At 33.1% G+C, this 23,514-nt stretch overlaps 1 protein-coding gene and 1 long non-coding RNA gene across 4 annotated transcripts in view; one reads left to right on the forward strand and one right to left on the reverse strand.

Annotated features, from left to right (window-relative positions):
- Positions 1-8,433: 8,433 nt before the first annotated feature.
- The window catches only part of LOC104651839 (uncharacterized), a 40,279-nt gene continuing 25,198 nt past the window's right edge, over positions 8,434-23,514 (reverse strand). For all 3 annotated transcript variants that reach the window (XR_012519250.1, XR_745278.3, XR_012519249.1), the window contains exon 5: positions 8,434-16,073. This is a non-coding gene — a long non-coding RNA (uncharacterized LOC104651839). The remainder of the gene's footprint in view (positions 16,074-23,514) is intronic.
- PLSCR4 (phospholipid scramblase 4) overlaps positions 11,585-23,514 on the forward strand; it is a 110,265-nt gene continuing 98,335 nt past the window's right edge. The window contains exon 1 of the mRNA XM_074405913.1: positions 11,585-11,646. The gene's annotated coding sequence lies outside the window, so the exon portion shown is untranslated. The remainder of the gene's footprint in view (positions 11,647-23,514) is intronic.

Consider the following 23,514-nt stretch of genomic DNA (forward strand, 5'->3'; position numbering starts at 1 on the left):
TAATATTTTATTATTACTTTTTGGTATTCAGAGATAGACTCATTCAATTTATATAATGCTTTACCATTTTAACAACATGTTACTTATATTTTGTCCTTCAATTATAGGAAGAAAAGGAATGCTGGAGCATTCTCTCTGGGTGGCCTGGCAACTTCCTTCACTGTCTCCAAGTGCTAGAGAGCTGGCTTTTTCCAGCACATCATTAAAAAACGTACTACAAATCTTAAAGTATCCATTCTCCTGAGCAACATCATTGTTATACTTACCCGATTAAAAATAGAAAGCAGCAGAAGGCCAATGACCTCTGTCAGCACCCAGTTCCATGGTCCAAGCACATCTCTCCGGAGTAATGCAAAAACAGAGACCTGTGTTCCTGCTGACCCTTAGCCTGTGAGTTCCTACCTGCATTGTGTGATGTTTGCTGCTGTGTACCATTGATAGAGGCAGAGAAACTTCAGGCAGACAGGGTAAGTCACTATTTTCTTACCATCTTTCAGTGGCAAAGTGCCAGTTTTGTCATTTGTATGTTCAAGTAGTTAAGGTAACCTGAATGGAAAAGAAACAGTTGCCCCGTGGGAGTACCCACTTCTATTTGTCTATTCTCAGAGCCCCAAATTTCTCCTTCCTTTCCCTTTGCTGCAGAAAAATGTTAAAAGGTAACTCTAAGTCCCACCATGTGTCCCAATTCTGAGGATTTCCTAAGCATATGGAAAACTTAGAAACTGAGAGACTAAAGACAAACTAAAGATAGACTAAACTAAAGGTTGATATTTTTATATAGCTATCTCCTTATACTATTAGTTATGTTTCTCTGGAGAACCCAAAAAAATATACATTATGAACAAAACAAGAATTGATGGGAATAGGGATACCGAAGGAAAACATGACTAAATTTAATAAATAGAAAATGGACAGAGATTCTTTGTAACAATTCATATGGCAATAAACTCATATGTAACACATGGTAAATCTAAAAAATATATATTAAAAATTGAATCAAATTTTACATCTTTATTGGAAATAATCAAATATCTTAAAATCTTCCATTATTTTTACTCTATATAACCTACAGGCAAATTCTAAAATACAAAATATTTTGAATATTTGTTCTTCAAATTCACAACACACCACTGTATAATTATGATTAAAAAAATAAACTGTGGTTTGAACAAGAGAAGACTATAAAATAGATTACCAAACTTTTTTTAACGCTTGTCATGTATTTGTGACTCTAAAGCATTGAGAAGGTACATTTTGAAAGCTAGTCAAATGGACTGAATTACTTATGGATACGGACTAGAAAAATCACTTCTTGTGCAGAATCACTGATGTGGAAAATATTCAGATTCCATTACTTTGAATCAGGCGTCCCCAAACTACGGCCCGCGGGCCGCATGCGACCCCCTGAGGCCACTTATCTGGCCCCCCACCACACTTCAGGAAGGGACACCTCTTTCACTGGTGGTCAGTGAGAAGAGTACAGTATGTGGCAGCCCTCCAACGGTCTGAGGAACAGTGAACTGGCCCCCTGTATAAAAAGTTTGGGGACGCCTGCTTTGAATTATCATTTAAATTATATTTTCAATATTTTCCTTGCCTATGTGGGGGAACTTATTTCTCCCGTAATTTGAATATTATTTTAGATAATTTTTTAAATGTTGGGATAATTATGAATTAAATTAACATATTAAATTTGAATGAGTTCACTTTATCTTTAGTGATCCTATTCAAAAGCATTGGTTATATTTCCTACATTTCCAACATTCATTAAAATTTTACTTTCTCATGAGTATCTTCCTTTTAAAGTTTATTCTTAAATTCTAAATTTGTCTCCCCAGTGCATGGATTTTTAATTTTGTTGTTGTTGTTGTTGTTTTACTTTTCTAGACCTATTGAAGCTTGTATTCCTTGGGCGAGGTAGAAGATAAATTTAAAAATACATTTGTAAGCTAAACAAATTTGAAATAAATAAGGTACATAGTATTTGACAAAACAATTTATAAAAGTATTTGAAAATCAAAAACCTCCAAAAGATACACTAAAAATAAATAGCATGAAATCAAAACTTACTACTAGAAAACATTGCTTAATACTAAGGAAGGTAGTAAGAGAGAAAAATAACAGAAAGGATTTAAAAAACAAGTAACATAGTGGCAGTACTACACCCTTACTTATCAGTAATAATCTGGATTCTAAATCAAAGGTTGGTTAGATTAAATTTTCCAATTAGCAGATAGAGAGTGGCTAAATGAAAGTGAAAGACCTAATTAATGATGCATTCAAGAAACTCATAACACCTATAAAGATATTCATAAGCAGAAAGTGTAGAGGTGTAAAAAGATATTGCATGCAAATTCAAACCAAAATAATCAGGCATAACTATACTTAGATAAAAAAGACTTTAAGTCAAGAATGGTAAAAAGAAAAGCAAAATAATTCCATTACATAATTATAAAGAGATCAATACAGCAAGATAATAACACAATAGCTACAGAATACACATTTTTCCTAACAGCACAATGGAGCATTCTCCAAGACAGACTATATATTTAGTCACAAAATAAATCCTATCAAATTGTTTTTTTTTTTTTTTTTTTTTTTTTTTTTGAGATGAGGTCTCACTCTGAATATGACTCACTGCAGCCCTGAACTCCTGGGTTCAAGTCAGCTTCCTGCCTAGGTTTCCAAGTAGCTGGGACTTACAACATCAACCACTAAATGTAACTAATATATATATTAGTGGTTGATGTTGCAGTCCCAGCTACTTGGAAACCTAGGCAGGAATATATATATATATATATATATATATATATATATGTATATATTAGTTACATTTAGTGGTTGATGTTGCAGTCCCAGAGAGAGACCCTATCTATAAAAAAAAATTAAATATAAATATATATTTATATTTAATTTTTTTTTATAGATAGGGTCTCTCTTTGTTGCCCAGGCTGGTCTCAAACTTCTGACCTCCAGTGGTTCTTCTACGTTGGCATCCCAACAATCATGCTTGTTGGGATTACAAGCATGAACCACCACACTCAGCCCAAATTTTACAGAACATTCCATCCAATAGCTACAGAATACACATTTTTCTTAACAGCACATGGAATATACTCTAAGACAGATCAGATGTTCACTCACAAAGTAAGTCCTATTACATTTTTGTTTTGTTTTGTTTTGTTTTGTTTGAGATGAAGTCACATTCTGTTGCACAGGTTGGAGCAGAGTGGCGTGATTATAGCTCACTGCAGCCCTGAACTACTGGGCTGGGATTACAAGCATGAGCTGCCACACCCAGATCAAAATTTTTAAACACTGGAATTATGTCAAGTATCTGTTCTGACCACAATGGAATACAACCAGAAATCAATAACAGAAGGAGCATTGGAAACTGTACAAATTCATAAAAATTAAACAACATGCTCCCAAACAATGTGTCGATAAAGAAATTAAAAATGAAATTTAAAAAATTTTGAGACAAATGAAACTGGAAGCACAACATATCAAAATCTGTGGGATACAGCTAAAGTGATTCTAAGAGAAAGTTTATAGCAAACAGAAACCTTTATCAAAAAAGTATAAAGACTTCAAATAAATAACTTAACAATGCACCTCAAAGGATGAAAACAATGCAAGAACAAATCAAACCAAAAAATTAGCAGAAGGAAAGCAAGTCTCAATAGAATGTATCTGTAGTCCCAGCTATTCAGATGCCTGAGGCAGGAAGATTGTGAGTTCAAGCCAAGCGTAGGCAAAATAGCAAAAACTCGAAAAAAAAAAGTAGAAAGAAAGAAATAACAGATATCAGGATAGATGTTTAAGGAAAATGGAGACTAAAAAACAATACAACAGATGAATAAAACAAAATTTATTTTTTTAAAGATAAAATTACTATAGCTAAACTATGGAAAAAAGAATGAATAAGTAAAATTAGATACACAAAAAAGGAGATATTACTACTGATATCCAGATATACAAAGGATTATTAGAGACTACTATAAACAACTATACACCAATGAATTGGAAAATTTGGAAAAAATGGACAAATTTCTGTATACATACAACCTACCAAGACTAAATCATGAAATTTACAAAATCTGAATAGACCAATAGAAATAAGATTGAAACAGTAATAAAATATCTCTTCTCAGAGTAAAATGGCTTCTGTATTATTCTGTTTTCACACTACTATAAAGAACTACCTGAGAATGGGTAATTTATAAAGAAAAGAGTTTTAATTGAATCACAGTTCTGCATGGCTGTGGATGCCTCAGGAAACTTACAATTATTGTGGAAGGCACAGGGGAAGCAAGGCATGTCTTACATGGTGACAGGAGAGAGATACACAATCAACACACAAAAATCAGCAGCATTTTTATATGCTAACAGTGAACAATCTGAAAAACAAATCACAAAAGCAATTCCATTGATAATACCTACAAAAATAAAATAAAATTTAATACCGAGGAATAAACCTAACCAGAGAAGTGAAAGAAGTCTACAATAAAAACTCTAAAACACTGATGAAAACAATTCAAGAGGACATAAAAAAAGTAAAAAGAAAACCTATGTTCATGGTTTGAAAGAATTAATATTGTTAAAATGTGCATATTGCCCATGGCAATCTACAAGTTTAATGCAGTTTCTATCAAAATACAGATGGCATTGTTCACAGATGTAGGAAACAAACCCTAAACTTTTAATGGAAGCAAAAAGATCCTAAATAGCCAGCGCAAATCTTAGCAAAAAGAACAAAGCTGGAGGAACCACACTACCAGACTTGAAATATACTACAGATCTATAGTAACCAAAACAGCATGGTATTGGTATAGAAACAGATATATTGACCAATGGAACAGCATAGAAAACCCAGAAATAAATTCACACATTTACAGCCAACTGATTTTCAACAAAGGCATCAAGAACTTACGTTGGGGAAAGGATAGTTTCTTTAACAGATGGTGGTGGGAAACTAACTAGATATCTATATGCAGAAAAATGTAACCAGATCCCTATTTCTCACCATTTACAAAAATCAAATAAAAATTAAAGACTTGAAATAAAACTCCTAGAAGAAAATATTAGAAAAATATTTCAGAACGTTGGTCTGTTCAAAGACTTTGTTAGTAAGGCTTCAAAAACACAGACAACAAAAGCAGAAATAGACAAATGGAGTTACATCAAGCTAAAAAAATTTCTGCACAGCAAAGGAAACAACCAACAGAATGAAGAGACAACCTACAAAATAGTAGAAAGTATCTGCAATCTATTCATCGGAGAAGCCATTAATAGAAAGAATATATAACGAATCCAAACAATTCAATAGCAACAAAAATAAATAACCCAATAGAAATGTGGGCAAGTAATCTGAATAGACAGTTCACAAAAGAAGATATACAAATGGCCAATGGATATATGAAAAATGCTTAACATTACTAATCAACAGGGAAACGAAAATCAAAACCACAATGAGATATTTCTCACTCATGTTAGAATGGCAATTATCAAATATTTTTAAAAAGTACAAACACGGATGTAGTATAAAGAAAATCTTATATACTATTGATGGGAATGTAAATTGGTACAGTCGTTATAGAAATAAAACGGACATACTTACAAAAATAGAATTACTATATGATATAGCAACTCCACTTCTTGGTATATATCCAAAGAAATAGAAGATAGAACTGCAAAGAGATATCTGCATTCCCATATTCACTGCAGCAGTATTCAGAGTAGCCAAGATATGGAAATAGCCTCAATGTCTTTTGATGAATAAATAAATAAATAAATGTGGTAAATATACACAATGAAATACTATTTAGCCTTTAAAAAGAAGAATATAGTGCCATTTGCAACAACGTGGATGGACATGTAGGACATTATGCTAAATAAAATAAGCATGATACCAAAAAAATACAGCAAAATCTCACTTACATGTAGAATCTAAGATAGTCAAACTCATAATAGCATAGAGGAGTAGAGGTTTCCAGGATCTGGGTGCATGGAAAGGAAATGGAGAATGTCTGATCAAAAGGCATAAAATTTAAGTTATTCAAGATAAGTTATGGAGACCATAATGAACATCATGGTGACAATAGTTAATACAGTATTTTATATTGAAACGTGCTAAGAGACTAGATCTTAAATTAAATCTTGGCATACACACACATATAATAGCTGTAGAGGTGATAGACACATTAATTAACTGGATTTTGGTGTTTATTTCACATTACATATGTATATCAAAACATCAAGTTGTACACCTTAAATGCAACTTTTTATATGTCAATGATATCTCTATAGAATTTTTTTTAATGAATTTATTGGACCCTATGTTGATATTTGTTTGAAATGGATAAGCGGTAAAAAGGGGCTCAGTACACAATTCTTCATAGTTTGGTATATGCTTAACATTTTTCATAATAAAAAGATTGAGTAGAGATTTGCTTTAGATAAGAAAAGCATAGACCAAGGTTTTAATAATAGATACTTCTGGAATATAAAATTAAGTAAGTTCTTCTTCATTTCAGAGGTATATGCATTGCTGGAATTTATTTAAATAAATACTATCAATTTTATAATTCAAAAAAATGAAAGATACACTTTAAATGTTGCCTACCTGTAGCTGGCTTCCTACAGGATGTGAGTTTGTAGGCTATAATTTAGGATTTCTAACCCTGTGGAGACACTTACGTTAATGAGGGCAACTTTCATATAACAGTAGTCCCAGGCCCCCACTTCCAAAGATTAATTTAATGGCTCTGGGTGGGACTCAGACATTGTTTTTTTTAAGTCCCGGAGGTGTTCCTTACATGGAGCACAGACTCAGCACATTGGTTCGTGTTGTCAGTTACCAGCTCCTCACTGTACATTACAATAACCTGAAAAGCTGTGGGAAATCTCCATTCCTGGGCCCCAGAACAGAGGAATGACATGAGAAAGTTTGGAGTTCCTCCAGGAAAACTTTTGGTTTCCTGTGATTAAATAACTCAAATACTTTGCCCTCCAAATTTTTGCAATCTCACTTCCTGCAATGCATTCATTACTGTTTCCTGCCTTCCAGTTTAGATAAGAGATGATCATTATTCATGGAATTTTCCTTCAGTTAGGATGTAAGATAACACATGACCTGAAGGACAGATGCCATGAGAAGAAACAAGGTAAAATGGAGAACATAGATATAGAATTTAAAGCCCAAATAAAATTAAGTAAAATAGCAAATGTAATGAGAGCTATTATTCCTGATCATTTACCATTTGCCAACACAGTTCTAAGTATGTTACATGTATTATGTTATTTCAGTATAACAACAGTTTACAATCTAGGTATTTTTCTTATATCCATTTCAGAGCTTTTAAAAAACAGATGCATAAAGAAAGAAAATTAACTCATCAAGGGGTTGGACAAAGATAGCAATCCCTGAAGTTTGGCACCAGATCTTGCTTTCTTAACCACAAGGCTACTGACTAGAGCAGAGTCTGCAATGTCAGAACTGTACTCATAATAATATTAGCATGCTATTTGCCTTTTTCATTCTCATAGATATACACTAGAATTTTTTACTGTATATTTAGAAGGCTGACATAATTTGGTGAACCAATATGTGCCCCATATCCAATGCACAATATTACAAAATCACACTTGGATAAAAAATGGATTCAAAGTGCAAGATAGGTGAATGGATTTTACTGGAACAGAGCACAAAAGTTTATTGATAGAATTGCAGATTTCATACTGCAATGAATCTTTAAGAATTTAGCACTCATTGAATTTTGGTGTGGAATCAAAGAATATCCACAATTAATTGAAACAGCTATGGAAATGCTCTTTTCAAAGTGTTTAATTGTATGAGGATATTTAAATATTTTATCAAAAATATTTCCAGATATCATGCTGTATAAAGATAATAGAAGATTTTTAACTAGGAGTTTCTTCTTTGGCCTTCAAAATAGCTAATGATAAAAATAAACATATTTTATTACTCTGTTTATTCCATGAGTACTTATTCTGAAAGTCTTGGAAATATATAAATCCTTCATCGTTTGTGATGATAAAATGTAATTTATGCTGTATTCTTTAAGGATTATACTTTATTCTCACCCTTTGCTAGATTGCTTAATTGTTAATAGGTTTATTGTGTGCTCCGAATTCATATGTGGAAGCCCTAAATTCCAGTATCTCAGAATGTGACTGCATTTGAAGATAGGGCCTTAAAAGAGTAATTAATTTAAAATGAAGCCAGTAGAGTGGGCTCTAATCCAATCTGAACGTTGTCCTTATAAGAAGAGACTGACGCCTGTAATCCCAGCACTTTGGGAGGCCGAGGCGGGTGGATCACGAGGTCAAGAGATTGAGACCATCCTGGTCAACATGGTGAAACCCTGTCTCTACTAAAAATACAAAAAATTAGCTGGGCATGGTGGCGCGTGCCTGTAATCCCAGCTACTCAGGAGGCTGAGGCAGGAGAATTGCCTGAACCCAGGAGGCAGAGGTTGCAGTGAGCCGAGATCGCACCATTGCATTCCAGCCTGGGTAACAAGAGTGAAACTCCGTCTCCAAAAAAAAAAAAAAAAAAAAAAAAGAAGAGAAAATTTGAATTCAGAAGTGTGGAGAGAGGCCTCAGAAACCAAACCTGCTAAATTGAATCCTTGATCTTTGCTCTCAGTCTCCATCACTGTAAGAAAATAAATTCTGTTACTTAAGCCACCCAGTCTGTGTTATTTTGTTATGGCAGCCCTAGCAAACTAATATACCAACCTAAAATATTTGATTGATATAAAATGTCCTATTTCCTAAAGAAAATTATTTGTAAATTGTGGTGGGGGTATACTTTCCACACTAGTATCAGTGGGAGCTGTTATACTGGCATTTAATATCTCACAAGTTTACAACATGTTTTTATAAACACCTGAGTACCTCATATCAGCTTAAAAATTCAGATATTTCAATATCTGAATATTGAAATCTACAGATGCAATTGAAGTATGCTTTATACCTGCTCTGAGCCATTACCCTTAATTTAGTGACTAACAGACAGGGGCGTAGCATATACAGTGTGAATACACTGGATCAAGAGATGATTCACATCCCAGGCAGGAGAGTCTGATGACACAAAATTTTATCACACTGCTCAGAATCGTGCGCAATTTAAAACTTAAAAATTGTTTATTTCTAAGTTGTGCATTTACTATTTTTGGACTGTAATTGACAGTGGGTAACTGAAAGCTCAAAAAGCATAAATCTTGGATAAGAAGGATATACTGTATACCATAAACGCCCTTTGACTATTTTCTGTTCATTTAATATGTTCAGTACTGTATCCATGTTGATAAGTAACTAATTTATTTAATGTTAACATGTTACTCTGTTTATGAATATACCACTCTTCTCTTTTTGATGTGGGTGCTTGTTGATGCCAGCTTTTGCTTAAAATTTGCACTAAACATTTCTGTTCATGTTTCTTTGTCCATACATAAAAGAGAATCTCTAGGATTATCCCTGTAAATTTAACTGCTGGTTCTAAGGATATAAACATCTTTATCATTACAAGATATGGCAGCATTGCTCTTCATAGAGGTTGTACCAATTTATTTTCTCAGCAGTGTATGAACTATGCCATTGCTTTACATCCCTGTCAAAGCTTGGCATTCATTATCTGGATTTTTCTAAATTTTGTCAACTGATATTTATAATAAGAAATGTTATTGTAACTTTAATTTCACTCTGAGGTTCCTAGTGAAACTGAGTATCTTCTCCTTTGTTATTGGCTATTCATGTTTTCTCATGTGAATCATTTTTAAAAACAAAACTTATTTAGTTTTTGTTATTTGCTGATACTTTTGCTTATTGATTTATAAAATCTTTTTTATTGTTATTACAAAATTTTGTCAGCTATATGCATTTAAAATATCTTCCAGAATGTAGTTTTTCCTTTCAGTTTATATTTTGTTGTGAGAAAATACTGACTAGATTTAGCAATTTGTATAGTTTATGCTTTTGCATTTTTGCTTTTTTCAAAAGTTGGCTTTTCATATTTAATTAATATACCTAAAATTCGTTATTTATATGCTATGAGATACAGATCAAAATCGATTTTATATACATAGCTAGTTTTCCCTATATCAATGAAGAATTTTATTTTTCATTAATTTATAATGCTACCTCTGCTAACTGGCATTAGCTTTTCTTTTCTTTTCTTTTTTTTAGAGAGAGGGTTTCACCATGTTGCATGTTGGCCAGGATGGTCTTGATCTCTTGACCTCATGATTTGCCCGCCTTGGCCTCCCAAAGTGCTGGGATTATAGGCGTGCGCCACCACACCCGGTATGGCATTAGCTTTTCAAGGATCCATAGGTCTATGCTTGACATCTGAATATATTGATCTTTTTGACAATGAAAAATTGCTCAATTTTTATATCAGAACTCTAAAAGATGTTTTATAGTATATTTCCTTTTGAATATTTATTGGGCTTGGTTCATTCAGGTGGCTGCCTTCTACCCGTATATCTTAGAATAAGCAATGAAGATGAGGATGGTTCCTATTTAAATGAGTCAGTTTTTAGTACTCTTATGTTTACTTGGTATGTCTTATTTGTTTTTGTTATTTTTGCTTTAATGCAAGCAAGTTAAATTATATGAAAAAATGAAAATTAAAATAAAACCTTATACATGTTTAATTTAATCAAAATGATATCTATTCTAACATTTTAATTTTCATATACTACATAATAGGATACTTGGAGCATATTTCTTTTTTTTTTTGTATACCCCCATCTTGATTTTCTTAAGCTGTTTAATTTTTCTGGGTACAAAGTAGATGTATATATATTTACAGGGTACATGAGATGTTTTGACACAGGCATGTAATGGAGAAATAAGCACATCACGGGAAATGGCATATTCATCCCATAAAGCGTTTGTCCTCTGAGTACAAACAATCCAATTACATTTAAGTTATTTTTAAAATGTACAATTGTTATTATTGACTATAGTCATCCTATTGTACTGCTAAATAGTAGGTCTTATTCATTCTTTGTATTTTTTTTTAACCATTTGACCTTCCCCACCTCCCAGTACCCCCACTACCCTTCCCAGACTATTTTTTGATCAGCTTATTTGACTTTTATCTATGTAGTTATTTGAGCTCCTTATATATTCTGGTTATTAATCCACTACCAAAAGGGTAGTTTGCAAATATTTACTCCCATCCTATGGGTTATCTCTTCACTTTGTTGATTGTATCATTTGTTATGCAGAAGCTCTTAACTTTGTATGATCCCATTTGTCCATTTTTGCTTTGGTTGCCAGTGCTTGTGAAGTCTTACTCAAGAAATCTATGCACAGACTAATGTGGAAATGGTTTGGCTATGTCTCCTCCCAAATCTCATCTTTAATTTTAGTTCCTATAATCCTCACATGTTATGGGAGGGACCTGGTGGGAGGTAATTTAATCATGGGGGCAGTTACTGTCATGCTGTTCTCAAGATAGTGAGTTCTTAAGAGATCTGATGGCTATATAAGCAGTTTTTCCTACTTTTTTTCAGTACATCTCCTTCCTGCCATCATGTGAAGAAAGTTGTGTTTACCTACTCTTCCACCGTGATTGCAAGTTTTCTGAGGCCTCCCCAGCCATGCTGAATTGTGAGTCAATTAAACCTCTTTTCTTTATAAATTTTCCAGTCTCAGGCAGTTCTTTATGGCAGTGTGAGAATGGACTAATATGTTAAATTGGTACCACAGAGAGTGGTGTGCTGCTGTAAAGATATCAAATGTAGAAGCAACTTTGGAACTGAGTAGCAGGCAGAGGTTGAAACAGTTTGGAGGGCTCAAGAGAAGACAGGAAAATGTGGGAAAGTTTGGAACTTCCTAGAGATTTGTTAATGGCTTTGACTGAAATGCTGATAGTGATATGAACAATGAAGTTCAGGCTGAGGCAGTCTCAGATGGAGATGAGAAACTTGTTGGGAACTGGAGTAATGGTAACTCTTGCTATGCAAAGAGACTGGTGGGATTTTCCCCCTGCCCTAGATATTTTTAGAACTTGTAACTTGAGAGAAATGATTTAGGATATCTGATGGAAGAAATTTCTAAGTGGCAAAGCATTCAAGAGAAAGCAGAGCATAAAAATGGAAAATGTGAAGCCTGATGATGTAATAGAAAAAAAATTCTGGGGAGAAATTCAAGTTGGCTGCAGAAATTTGCATAAGTAACAAGGAGCTGAATGTTAACCACCAAGACAATGGGTAAAATGTCTGCAGAGCATATAACAGACCATTTTGGCAGCCCCTCCCATCACAGGCCCAGAGGACTAACATTGAAAAATTATTTCTTGGGCTGGGCCCAGGGTCCCCTTGCTCTATGCAACCTAAACACATGGTGTCCTGCATCCCAGCTACTTCAGCTCCAGTTGTAGGTAAAAGGGGCCAATATACAGCTCAGGGCCATTGCTTCAGTGGATCCAAACACCAAACCTTGGCACTGTACATGTGGCACTGGGCTTGCAAATATGCAGAAGTCAAGAATTGAGGTTTGGGAACCTCCACTTAGATTTCAGAGGATGTATGGAAATGCCTAAATGTCCAGGCAGAAGTTTGCTACAGGGGCAGAACCCTCATGGAGAACCTCTGCTAGGGCAGTGTGGAAGGGAAATGTGGGGTCAGAGTCCCCACACAGAGTTCCCACTGGGGCACTGTCTACTAGACTTACAAGAAGAGGGCCACTGTCCTCCAGACCCCAGAATGGTAGATCCACTTACAGCCTGCACCATGCACCTCGAAAAGCTGCAGATAGTCAATGCCAGCCCATGAAAGCAACTGGGAGGGAGGCTGTACCCTGCAAAGCAACAGAGGTGGAGCTGCCCAAGGCCATGAAAGCCCACTTCTTGCATCAGCGTGACCTGGATGTGAGATATAGAGTCAAAAGAGATAATTTTGAAACATTCAGGTTTAATGACTGCCCCTATTTGATTTCAGACTTGCATGGAATCTGTAGCCTTTCTGTTTTTACCAGTCTCTCTCATTGAAACAGATGTATTTACCCAATGCTAGTAACCTCATTGTATCTAGGAAGTTATTAACTTGCTCTTGATTTTACAAGCTCATAGGCTGAAGAGACTTGCTTTGTCTCAGATGAGACTTTGGACTTGGACTTTTGCATTAATGCTGAATGAGTTAAGACTTTGGGGGACTGTTGGAAAGGCATGGTTGTGTTTTGAAATGTGAAGACATGAGGTTTGGGAGGGTCCAGGGGCTGAATGATATAGTTTGACTGTGTCCCGTGCTCATATCTCATCTTGGAATTATAGTTCCCATAAAACCCACATGTCATGGGAGGGATCTGGTGGGAGGTAATGTAATTATGGAGGTCGTTACCTTCATGCTGTTCTCGTGATAGTGACTGAGTTCTCACAAGATCTGATGGCATTATAAGTGGCTTTCCCTTACCTTTGCTTGGCACTTCTTCCTGTCATAATGTGAAAAAGTACATGTTTGCTTTCCCTCCTGCCATTATTGTAAGTTTCCTGAGGCATTCCCACCCATGCAGAACTGTGAGTCAATTAAACCTGTTTCTTTTATAAATTACCCAATCTCAGGCAGTTCTTTATAGCAGCATGAGAACAGACTGATACAAATGTCCTGGAGTTTTTCCCCAATGTTTCCTTGCAGCAATTCATAGCTTCAGGTGTTAAATTCAAGTCTTTACTCCATTTTGACTTTACTTTTGCAAATGGTGAGTGATACGGGTCTGGTTTTATTTTTCTGCATATGAATATTAAGTATTCCCAGTACCATTTATTGAAGAGACTATCTTTTCGCCAGTGTATATTCTTGGCATCTTTGTCAAAAATTAGTTTACTGTATGTGTGAGTATTTATTTTTGGGTTCTTTATTCTGTTCCACAATCTATATATCTGTTTTTATACCACTACCATGCTATTTTTGTTACTATAGCTCTGTAGTATAATTTGAAGTCAGGTGATGTAATTCCTCCAATTTCTTTTTCTTTTTGCTCAAGATAGCTTTGGCTATTCTGGATCTTTTGTGTTTTCTGTAAATTTCAGTAATTTTTTTCTATTTCTATTTCTATTAAGAATGTCCTTGGTATTTTGATGGGGATTGCATTGAATCTGTGGATTGATTGGGGTACATTTAACATTTTAACAATATTTATTTTTCTAATTTATCAACATAAAATATTTTCTCATTTTGGTGTTTCTCTTCAGTTTTTTCATCAGGGTTTCAGAGTTTCATTGCCGAGATCATTTAGGATAAGACTATACATCATGGTTACAGTGTTATAATATTCTGTATTTTTCTGTGTACTTACTATTACCAATGAGTTTTGTAACTTCAGGTGATTATTTATTGCTCATTAGTATTCTTTTCTTTCTGGTTCAAGTATTCCCTTTAGCATTTCCTGTAGGACAGGTCTGGCATTGATGAAATCCCTTAGCTTTTTTTTGTCTGGACTGTAAGGTTTCCACTGAAAAGTCTGCTGTCAGACATATTAAGCACCATTTTATGATATTGTTTTCTTTGGTCTTGCTCCTTTTAGAACTCTTTCTTTATTCTTTACCTTTGGGAGTTTGATTATTAAATGCCTTAAGATAGTCTTCCTTGGTTTTATTCTGCTTGGTGTTCTATAACCTTGTACTTGAATACTGATATATTTCTCTAGGTTTGGGGAGCTCTCTGTTATTATCACTTCAAAAAAACTTTCTTGACTATGACTGTACTGGGTCAGACTTGATACCAGCACAGTTCTGGGTCTTACCAAGGTCTGCTAAGCTACTGTCTGACTGGGGCTCTACAATCCACAGGTGGAAAAGTCACTCAGGCCTCTGTTCTTCTCTTTAGGGCTGTGAGGTCCCCGGGGCTGTGGTTGGATCCAGAAGTGCCATCCATCTTCTTCTGCCTCTCCTGAGGCATATTTCCGTATCTTTGAATATTCAAGCTTTTAGTAGAAAAATGTTGGGAAAAAATTTGAAGGAATTGATGAATTATCTTTAATTTCTGTAGGCCTAACAAATATTTGATTCATGGAATATGTTTCATTTTAAAGTTGTATCTAATATAAACAAAGTCTAAAACATTAATATTTTACTAACAGTATTGGTATGGGGGTGAGATTTGTATTGTAGAAGAGTTATTCATTTTCCTCAGGAGTAAAAAAATATTAAATGAATTATCCACAAGAATGTAGAATGCGTTTAGGTCATGAAGGCTTCACCCTTACGAGTGGGTTAATGCCATTCTTAAAGGACTTGGTGGAGAGAGTTTGGTCCCTTTTTTTGTCCTTTCACCTTCTACCATGTGAAGATAAAGCACTCCAGAGAAGGTAGCAACAAAGCTTCATCTTTGAAGCAGAGACTGGGTGGTTACTAGGCATCAACTCTGCTGGTGCCTTGATCTTAAACTCCCAGCCTTCAGAAATGGAAGAAACAAATTTCTGTTTATTATAAATTGCCTTGTCTCAGTTATTTGATTATAGCAGCACAAATGGCCTGAGACCGGGTCAGAACCCAAGAATGGTATGTCCCATACTTCATGTCAGTTCAAGGTTAAGAATGTAGTGGGAATATGGCCAATCTGGAGTAAGGTCTCAGTTACTGCTAAATCTGTACAAGCCCTGCTCCTACAGAGCCTGCAATTGAGGCATCAACCACACCCTGCTGGTGTTATTATGGAAAATCTTTGAGAACCAAGGCAAAGAGTATTTATAGAGGTATAGCAAATGTGAACTAATTGATTCTTTTAGGGAGGAGTTTGTTCCATGGATTAAGGAAGAAACAGTAAAGAAGGAATTTGTGGTATGCAAAATTCTTTGACCTGCAGACTCAAAAGAATTTGTAAGCTTCTTGTTTCTCCTCCTGCTGACTCAAGTCGAAACCAATGTAGTTAGTAAATCACATCATACATGTTCATTCCAGCCTGTTCCACCAAGTGGGAATATGGAGACCTGGGAAAAGATGAAAGTCTATTTCCTGGTAACTGTGATTAGAGTAGCCATAGCAGCCTTTAATTAGATTGCTTTTCTTGTCCTTTCTGTTTGCCAGGAGCTTCAGTCACCTGTAGATTAGGTGGAAGGAGAACAGAGGGTCTCAGTTAGTGCATGTCATTAAAAAGAAAACAAAAACTTGATTCTGATTTGGAAAAATTGTGTTCATTGGGTCAGTTTCCAATCTGAGGCTCAATAGTAACTATATACCCTGAATATCTCATGTCTCAAGCAGTTCTGGCTGATTTCCTGCTTGTTTTTAAATTCACTATTATGTATACAATATCATACTTGGCCTTCCTGAGAGAATAATATGAAGTTCCCAAAGAGAAACTCCTCGTGTGGGAAGGAGCCAAATGAGAATTAAGTATCCCCCATACTAGTGTAAGAATAAAGGAGAATTCTCTCATCTTTGTGCTTGTTTATCTTTGAGAGCCTTGTTTTAGAACTCACGTTAATTAGTGAACTGAACCAGTTAACTCAGGCAACTCATCCAAATAGTCTTTTCATCCCTATGCACTACTTCTTGGAAGCAAACATCTTGTTAATAAAAATTAAGAACTTAAAACAATTTATTATAAGCAGAAGTATTTCATCATGATTAAAGTGGGGATTATGGAAACACTCAATTAGAGTTACATTCCAGGTCTGTCACTTATTAGCTCTATATCTCAGGTTTATCTTACCAGGTCTATGTTTTGGGCAAGTAGTTTAACCTCCCTATACCCTAGTTTTTCCATCTGTAAAATGGAAAAACTGCATACCTATATAATTGTGAAAATTAAATGTTTGTTATATGTAAGGTGCTTAGAATCATACCTGGCATATAGAGAGCAAGCAATGGTATTTGTCATTATTATATTACTTTTTCCTTTTAAAGCGAAATATTTAGAAATACTTAGAAATGCAAAGTGAGTCTATGGTTAACTTGATATTTGAGATTTATGTCAGACCTGTGTGATTCAGTTTCTTAGAGGCTATTCAATTGCATTGCCTTAAAAAAAATACCTAAAATGTAATTTCTATTTCAATTTTGAGTTAACAGAAATAAAACAAACATATTCATTACAACTAACCCTTAAGCTAAGGATCTCCCACAGCAGTGATTGTCAAACTTAATTGTATATCAGAATCACCTGGAGCATTGTTCAACTACAAATTTCTAGGTCCATACTCAGTTCATCATTCAATATGCTTAGAGTAAAGCCTGAAATATTGCATTTGTAAGTATTTCAAATATAATGTTAATGCTGCTGGTCTGGGGACCACTCTTGAAAACCATTGTCTTAGTAAAAGAAATCTACTGTTTGTTAGGGAAATAATTTTGGAAATTTAAACAGTAAATTTATTCTGTGTATGCAGGTACATATATAAAGTAATTATTTAAAAGATATGTAAAATTAATAATATATAATCTGTATAGTTACAATGGTAAGACTTACAAAATAAAATTATGTAAATACAAATACGTAGGAGGTTTAATATCCATGTGATGCTTTTAATTAAGTGCTAAATGATTTTAAGGCAACTAACAGAAAAATTATTCAACAAGCAGTTAGAAATTCTCTCGAAACAGATGAAAAATAGCAAAACTCCATACAGAAATAGAAATTAGTTAAAGGAAACAAATTGAAGTAATAGATCTGAAAAATAATGTAAGATAAACTTTTAAAGCTTGCTAGACTGGCTCAGATGGCATGACAGAGGATAAAATTGTTAAAAGTCCAATCTGAATACCGATTTACAGATTGCAATCAGTTATTGCAATCGGAATAACATAGGAAAAATAAACTGAAAAAACAAATAGAGTCTCAAGGACCTATAGAATAATAAACCATCTAACATTTGTGTCTTTAGAGAGGAGAAAGAGAAGTAGGTTGAAAAAGCATTCAAAAAAATGATGTTTAAAACTTTCCAAATCTAGCAAAATATATAAGCCCACAGAGTCAAAACACTGACATGAGTCTACATGGGAAATCCCAAGAAATCTGCATACCAAATAAACAAAACTTCTAAAATTAGTAAATGGGGTTAGCCAAGCCACATGACACATATCAAGGCATGAAAATCCATAGCATTTTTGTATACTAACAATGAGCATGTAGAAAACAAATTTTAAAGTGCCATAATATTTATAATCACTCCAAAGAAAATTAAATACTTATGTATTCACTAAAAGACTTAATTTTAGGTAGAATAGTTTGTCTTATTTTATTCACTTAAACATGTACAGAATCTGTATACTGAAAATCACAAAATTCTGATTAAAGAAATGAAGGAAGATAGAAATAAATGAAGAAATACATTGTTTACATGTATTGGAAGATTCAACATAGTAAAGGTGTCAATTCTTCCCAAACTGATTTTTAAGTTTAATATAATTTCTGTAAAAATCCTCAAAATTGTTTTTTTGTAGACCTAGAACTTATAAAATTTACATGTAAAGGCACAGACCCTAGAATAGCTTAAACATTAAAAAAAAATTAAGAGAGATCTCAGTATACCCAATAGTAACATCTAAAAGTTACAACAATGAGTACTGTATGATACTGATAGAGGCATAGACATAGAGGTCAATGGGAAGGAGTCCAAAAATAGACCCACACAAACTTGTTCAACTGATTTTTGACAAAAAACACAAAAGCAATTCAATGAAGGAAAAATTGACTTTCAACAAATGGTGTAGAAGTAATTGGACATCCAAGGCAAAATTATACATGGCCTAAACCTCACATTTTATGCAAAAAGTTATATGCAAATACATTAGATATTTAAATGTAAAACATAAAATTATAACAATTTTAGAAAAAAATAGAAAATCTTCATGATCTAGGATTAAGCAAAGACTTTGTAGACTTGAGAACAAAAGTCACAATATGTAAAAGGAAAAAATAATAAATTTGACCTCAACAAAATTTAAAACTTTTATTTTAGTTTGCAAAAGGTCCTCTGCTGTGATTGAAAAGATAAGCTACAGATTGAGAGAAAATAATTGCCAATTGTGTGTCCAAAAAAAGGACAAGTACCTAGAATACAGAAATAATGGTCAAAATTCAATAGTGAAATAAAGAACAACTGTGCATCTAGAATTCTTTATCAAGTGAAAATATACCTGAACATTGAAGGTAATATGAAGTTAATCTGAAGTAAATTAAAATGAAGAATTTGTCACCACCACACCTGGACTACAAGAAATGCTAAAGAAAATTTTTCAGGCTGAAGCAAAATTAGACCAACTGCAAACTTGTATGCCCATGAAGAAATAAATACTTCTAAAAAATTTTAATTCCTTTTAATTTTTAAAGCAAAAATTATTACACAATTATAAACAACAGGGTTTATAACAAAGTTATGCTATACATAAAAACTGTAACACAATGATTGTGCATACAGTAAATGAACCCATATGTTTCAGTATTTCTACTTTTATAATAAGTGGTATAATACTAACTCAAATATGCTCTAAAAAGTTAAGAATTTATACTATAATCCAGATAAAAAGCACTAAAAATTATGTAAGCAGTGCTACAGAACAAATGGACTTAATGAATTTTTACAGAACATTTCTTCCAAAGGCTGAAGAATACACATGGATTATTCTCAAGAATAGACCACATGTTATGTCACAAAACAAGTCTTAAAACATTTAAAAAATTAAAATAATATGAAGCATCTTCTCTGACCACAATGTAATAAAATTAGAAATAAAAAATGAAGATTATTGGAAACTATACAAGTACAAGGAGATTAAATAGGCTCCTGAATGATCAGTGGGTCAAAGAATAAATTAAAAAGAAAATTTCTTCAAACAAATGCTAATGGAAACATAGTATATCAAAATCTATGGGACACAACAAAAGTAGTACTAAGAGGGAAATTTATTGATATAAATGCCTACATAAAAAAGAAGAAAAACTTCAAATAAATAACCTACAGATGCATGTTAAAGAACTAAAAAAGCAAGAACAAACTGATCATAAAATTAATAGGAGAAAAGAAATAATAAAGATTAGAGCAGAAATAAATGAATTTGAATTGAATAAAACAATACAAAAGATCAGTAAAACAAAAAATTGTTTTTTTAAAAAAATATCAACAAAATTGACATACCTTTTATAAGACCAATGAAGAAAATAAGGGAGAAGACAAAAATAAATAAAATCAGAGATGAAAAGGGAGACATTACATTTCATATTGCAGAAGGTCAAAGTGGCCATTATGAGCAACTAGATGCCAATAAATTAGAAAATATACAAGATATGGATACATTACTAGACACATACAACATACCAAGATTGAACCATGAAGAAATCCAAAACCTAAGCAAACCAATAATAATTAATGAGGTTAAAGCCATAATAAAAAGTCTCTCAGTAAAGAAAAGCCTGAGACCCAACTGATTCACTGCTGACTTCTACCAAACATTTAAAGAACTAATACTAATCCTACCCAAACTATTTTTTTAAAAAATAGAGGATGAGGAGATACTTCAAAACTCATTTACAAGGCCATTGTTACCCTAATATTAAAACCAGGCAAAACCATATCAAAAAAACTATAGATTAATATATCTGATGAATATTAATGCAAAAGTTCTCAACCAAATACTAGCAAACCAAATTGAACAAAACATTAGACAGATTGTGCATCATGACCAAGTAGGATTTATCCCAGTGATGCAAGGATGGTTCAACAAAAACAAATTTATCAACATGATACATCATCAGCAGAATGAAGGACAAAAACCATATGATCATTTAAGTAGATGCTGAAAAGCATTTGATAAAATTCAACATCCTGGCCTGGAGTGGTAGCTCATGCCTGTCATCTCAGCAGTTTGGAAGGCTGAGGTGGGCATATCACAAGGTGAGGAGATCAAGATCATCCTGGGTAATATGGTGAAACCCCATCTCTACTAAAAATACAGAAATTAGCTGGGCGTGGTGGCACGTGCCTGTAGTCCCAGCTACTCCGGAGTTGAGACAGGAGAATAACTTGAACCCAGTAGGTGGAGGTTACAGGATCCAGCCTGGTGACAGAGCAGGACTCTGTCTCAAAATAAATAAATAAATAAATAAAAATCAACAACCCTTTATCATAAAAACCCTCAAAAAACTAGTTATAGAAGTGACATACCTCAACATAATAAAAGCCATGTATGACAGACCCACAGCTAGTATCATGTGGAATGGGGGAAAACTGAAAACATTTCCTCTAAGATTTTAGAAGATCTGAACACTATTAATGAACCTAAGCTAATGATATTTATAGAACACCATACCCAAGAACTATAGAATACATGTTATTTTCAATTACAAATGGTATGTTCACTAAGATAAACCATATACCGGGCATTAAAACAAGTTTTGATAAATTTAAAAAATTTTGAATCATACAGAGGTCTCTAATCGCTATGGAATTAAGTTATAAATTAGTGATAATAAAATATTTTAAAATATTTGGAAATTAAACAACACATTTAATAAATAATCTATGAACAAAATAGGAACCCGAAAAAGAATTTGCAAAGAACAATAATTAAAATACACAACATATCCAAATTTGTGGATGCATCTGAAGTAGTGCTTAAAGGAAAATTTCTATCTTAAACCAAAGAAGAACAATAATTCTAAAGTGAATCATTAAGGTTGCATCTAATAAATTATAAAGGAATCAAAATAAACCAAGTGTATATGTAAGAAAGAAAATAAATAATAAATATAAACAAAGAACTCAATGAAATATAATCCTCTATAGAAAACATCAGTAAAATTAATAAGACTAACTAGACTTACCAAGAAAAAAAAAGAGAGAAAAAATAAATTATTAGGAATTGAACAAGTAAGATAAAATAAATAAATTTACTGAAAGCATAATATACAACTTGCCAAAAATTGATGCAAGATAAAACAGAAAACCTAAATGGTCCTGTGTCTAACACACTGTTCAATTTGCTATCAAAATCCTGTCTATAAGGAAACCTCTAGCCCAAGTTCATTTATTAACAAATGAAATAAATAAATAACACCAATATTACAAAAACTCTTTGACAAAAATATAGAAGGAAGAAACATTTTATAATTGGTTTTATGATTCCAGTATAACTTTAATTTCAAAAACTAACAAAGATATTACTAAAAAAAGAAAATTTAATAACTAAAGGAACAAAAAAAACAATACTAGCAATTTTACTATTTACATATAAGAAGAATATATCTCTATTAAAGGACTAATTCTAAGAATGTGTGGCTGGCTTAACATTCACAAGCCAACCAATATAAGTCACCATATTAATGCAATAGAAGACAGAAACAATGCAATCATTTAAAAAATTATGAAAATAACTGTAAAAAATTTTATTCATGATAACAATTCTCAGCAAAGTAGGAAAAGTAAGAAACTTTCTCAGCCAGACAAAGGATATCGATGGAAAACCTACTTAATGCAGAAATACTGAGAACTGTTCCTCTGAGATCTGAAAATGGCCAAGGATGCCCATTTCCACCATTTATTTTGAATCTTCTACTGAAGATCCTTGCTGATTGCAGTAAGGGATTAAAGTATTTAGAAGATGAAAGTTAAAAAGAAATGAATAAAACCATGTCTATATATAGATGACATAATTTTTTTTAACAGAAAATTGTAAGGAAAATACAATATACTAAAAATAATAAATAATTTCACTGGTTACAAGACTAAAATTTAAAACTCAATTGTATTTTCATATACTGACTGAAAAATTTAAAACTTAAATTAGAGAAATAATTTTACTTATAGTGGGGTATTAAAAACATAAAATATTTTGAAATAAATTTGACACAAAGGATATAAAAGACATTCACATTGAAGACTACAATATATTAATAAAACATTCAATAAAAGGACCTGAATACATGGAGTTCATTTGGTAAAGTTCATCCATTTGAAAACCTAGTATTTTTAAGGCAACAATCTATCCCAAATTGATCTATAGATAAAATGCAATCCCAAACAGAATTCCAGCAGGTGATTTTGTAAGATTTGATTCTAAAATTTATGTGGAAATACAAAGGACTTAGAATTTCTAAAGCAATTTTGAAAGAAATAAAAAAAGAACAAATTTGGAAAACTTAGGTTATCTAACCCTAGTATTTACTGTAAAGCTGTAGTAATCAAGAGAATATGGTGCTGGAATGAGTATGGATAAACAGAGCAGCACAATAGAATAGAATCCAGAAATATAAGCCTACACTGATGGCAAATCAAGTTTTGAAAAAGATGCCAAAGGAATCCAATGGAAATAGGAAGTTATTTTCAATAATAATTCTAGAATTGGATAGCCATATGGGAATCATTAACTTCAAAACACTATGTAATACCATACACAAAGATTAACTCAAGCTATATTGCAGGCTAAAATATAATAGCTAAAGCTATGAAACTTTTAGGAAAATAAACATACAGACATAAACATTACAAACATACCTTTGTAATAGAGCTAAGCAAAAGTTTCCTAGACAGAATTAAGAAAGC

Source organism: Saimiri boliviensis, chromosome 9 (genome assembly GCF_048565385.1).
Source record: "Saimiri boliviensis isolate mSaiBol1 chromosome 9, mSaiBol1.pri, whole genome shotgun sequence".
Classification (NCBI taxonomy): Eukaryota; Metazoa; Chordata; class Mammalia; order Primates; family Cebidae; genus Saimiri; species Saimiri boliviensis.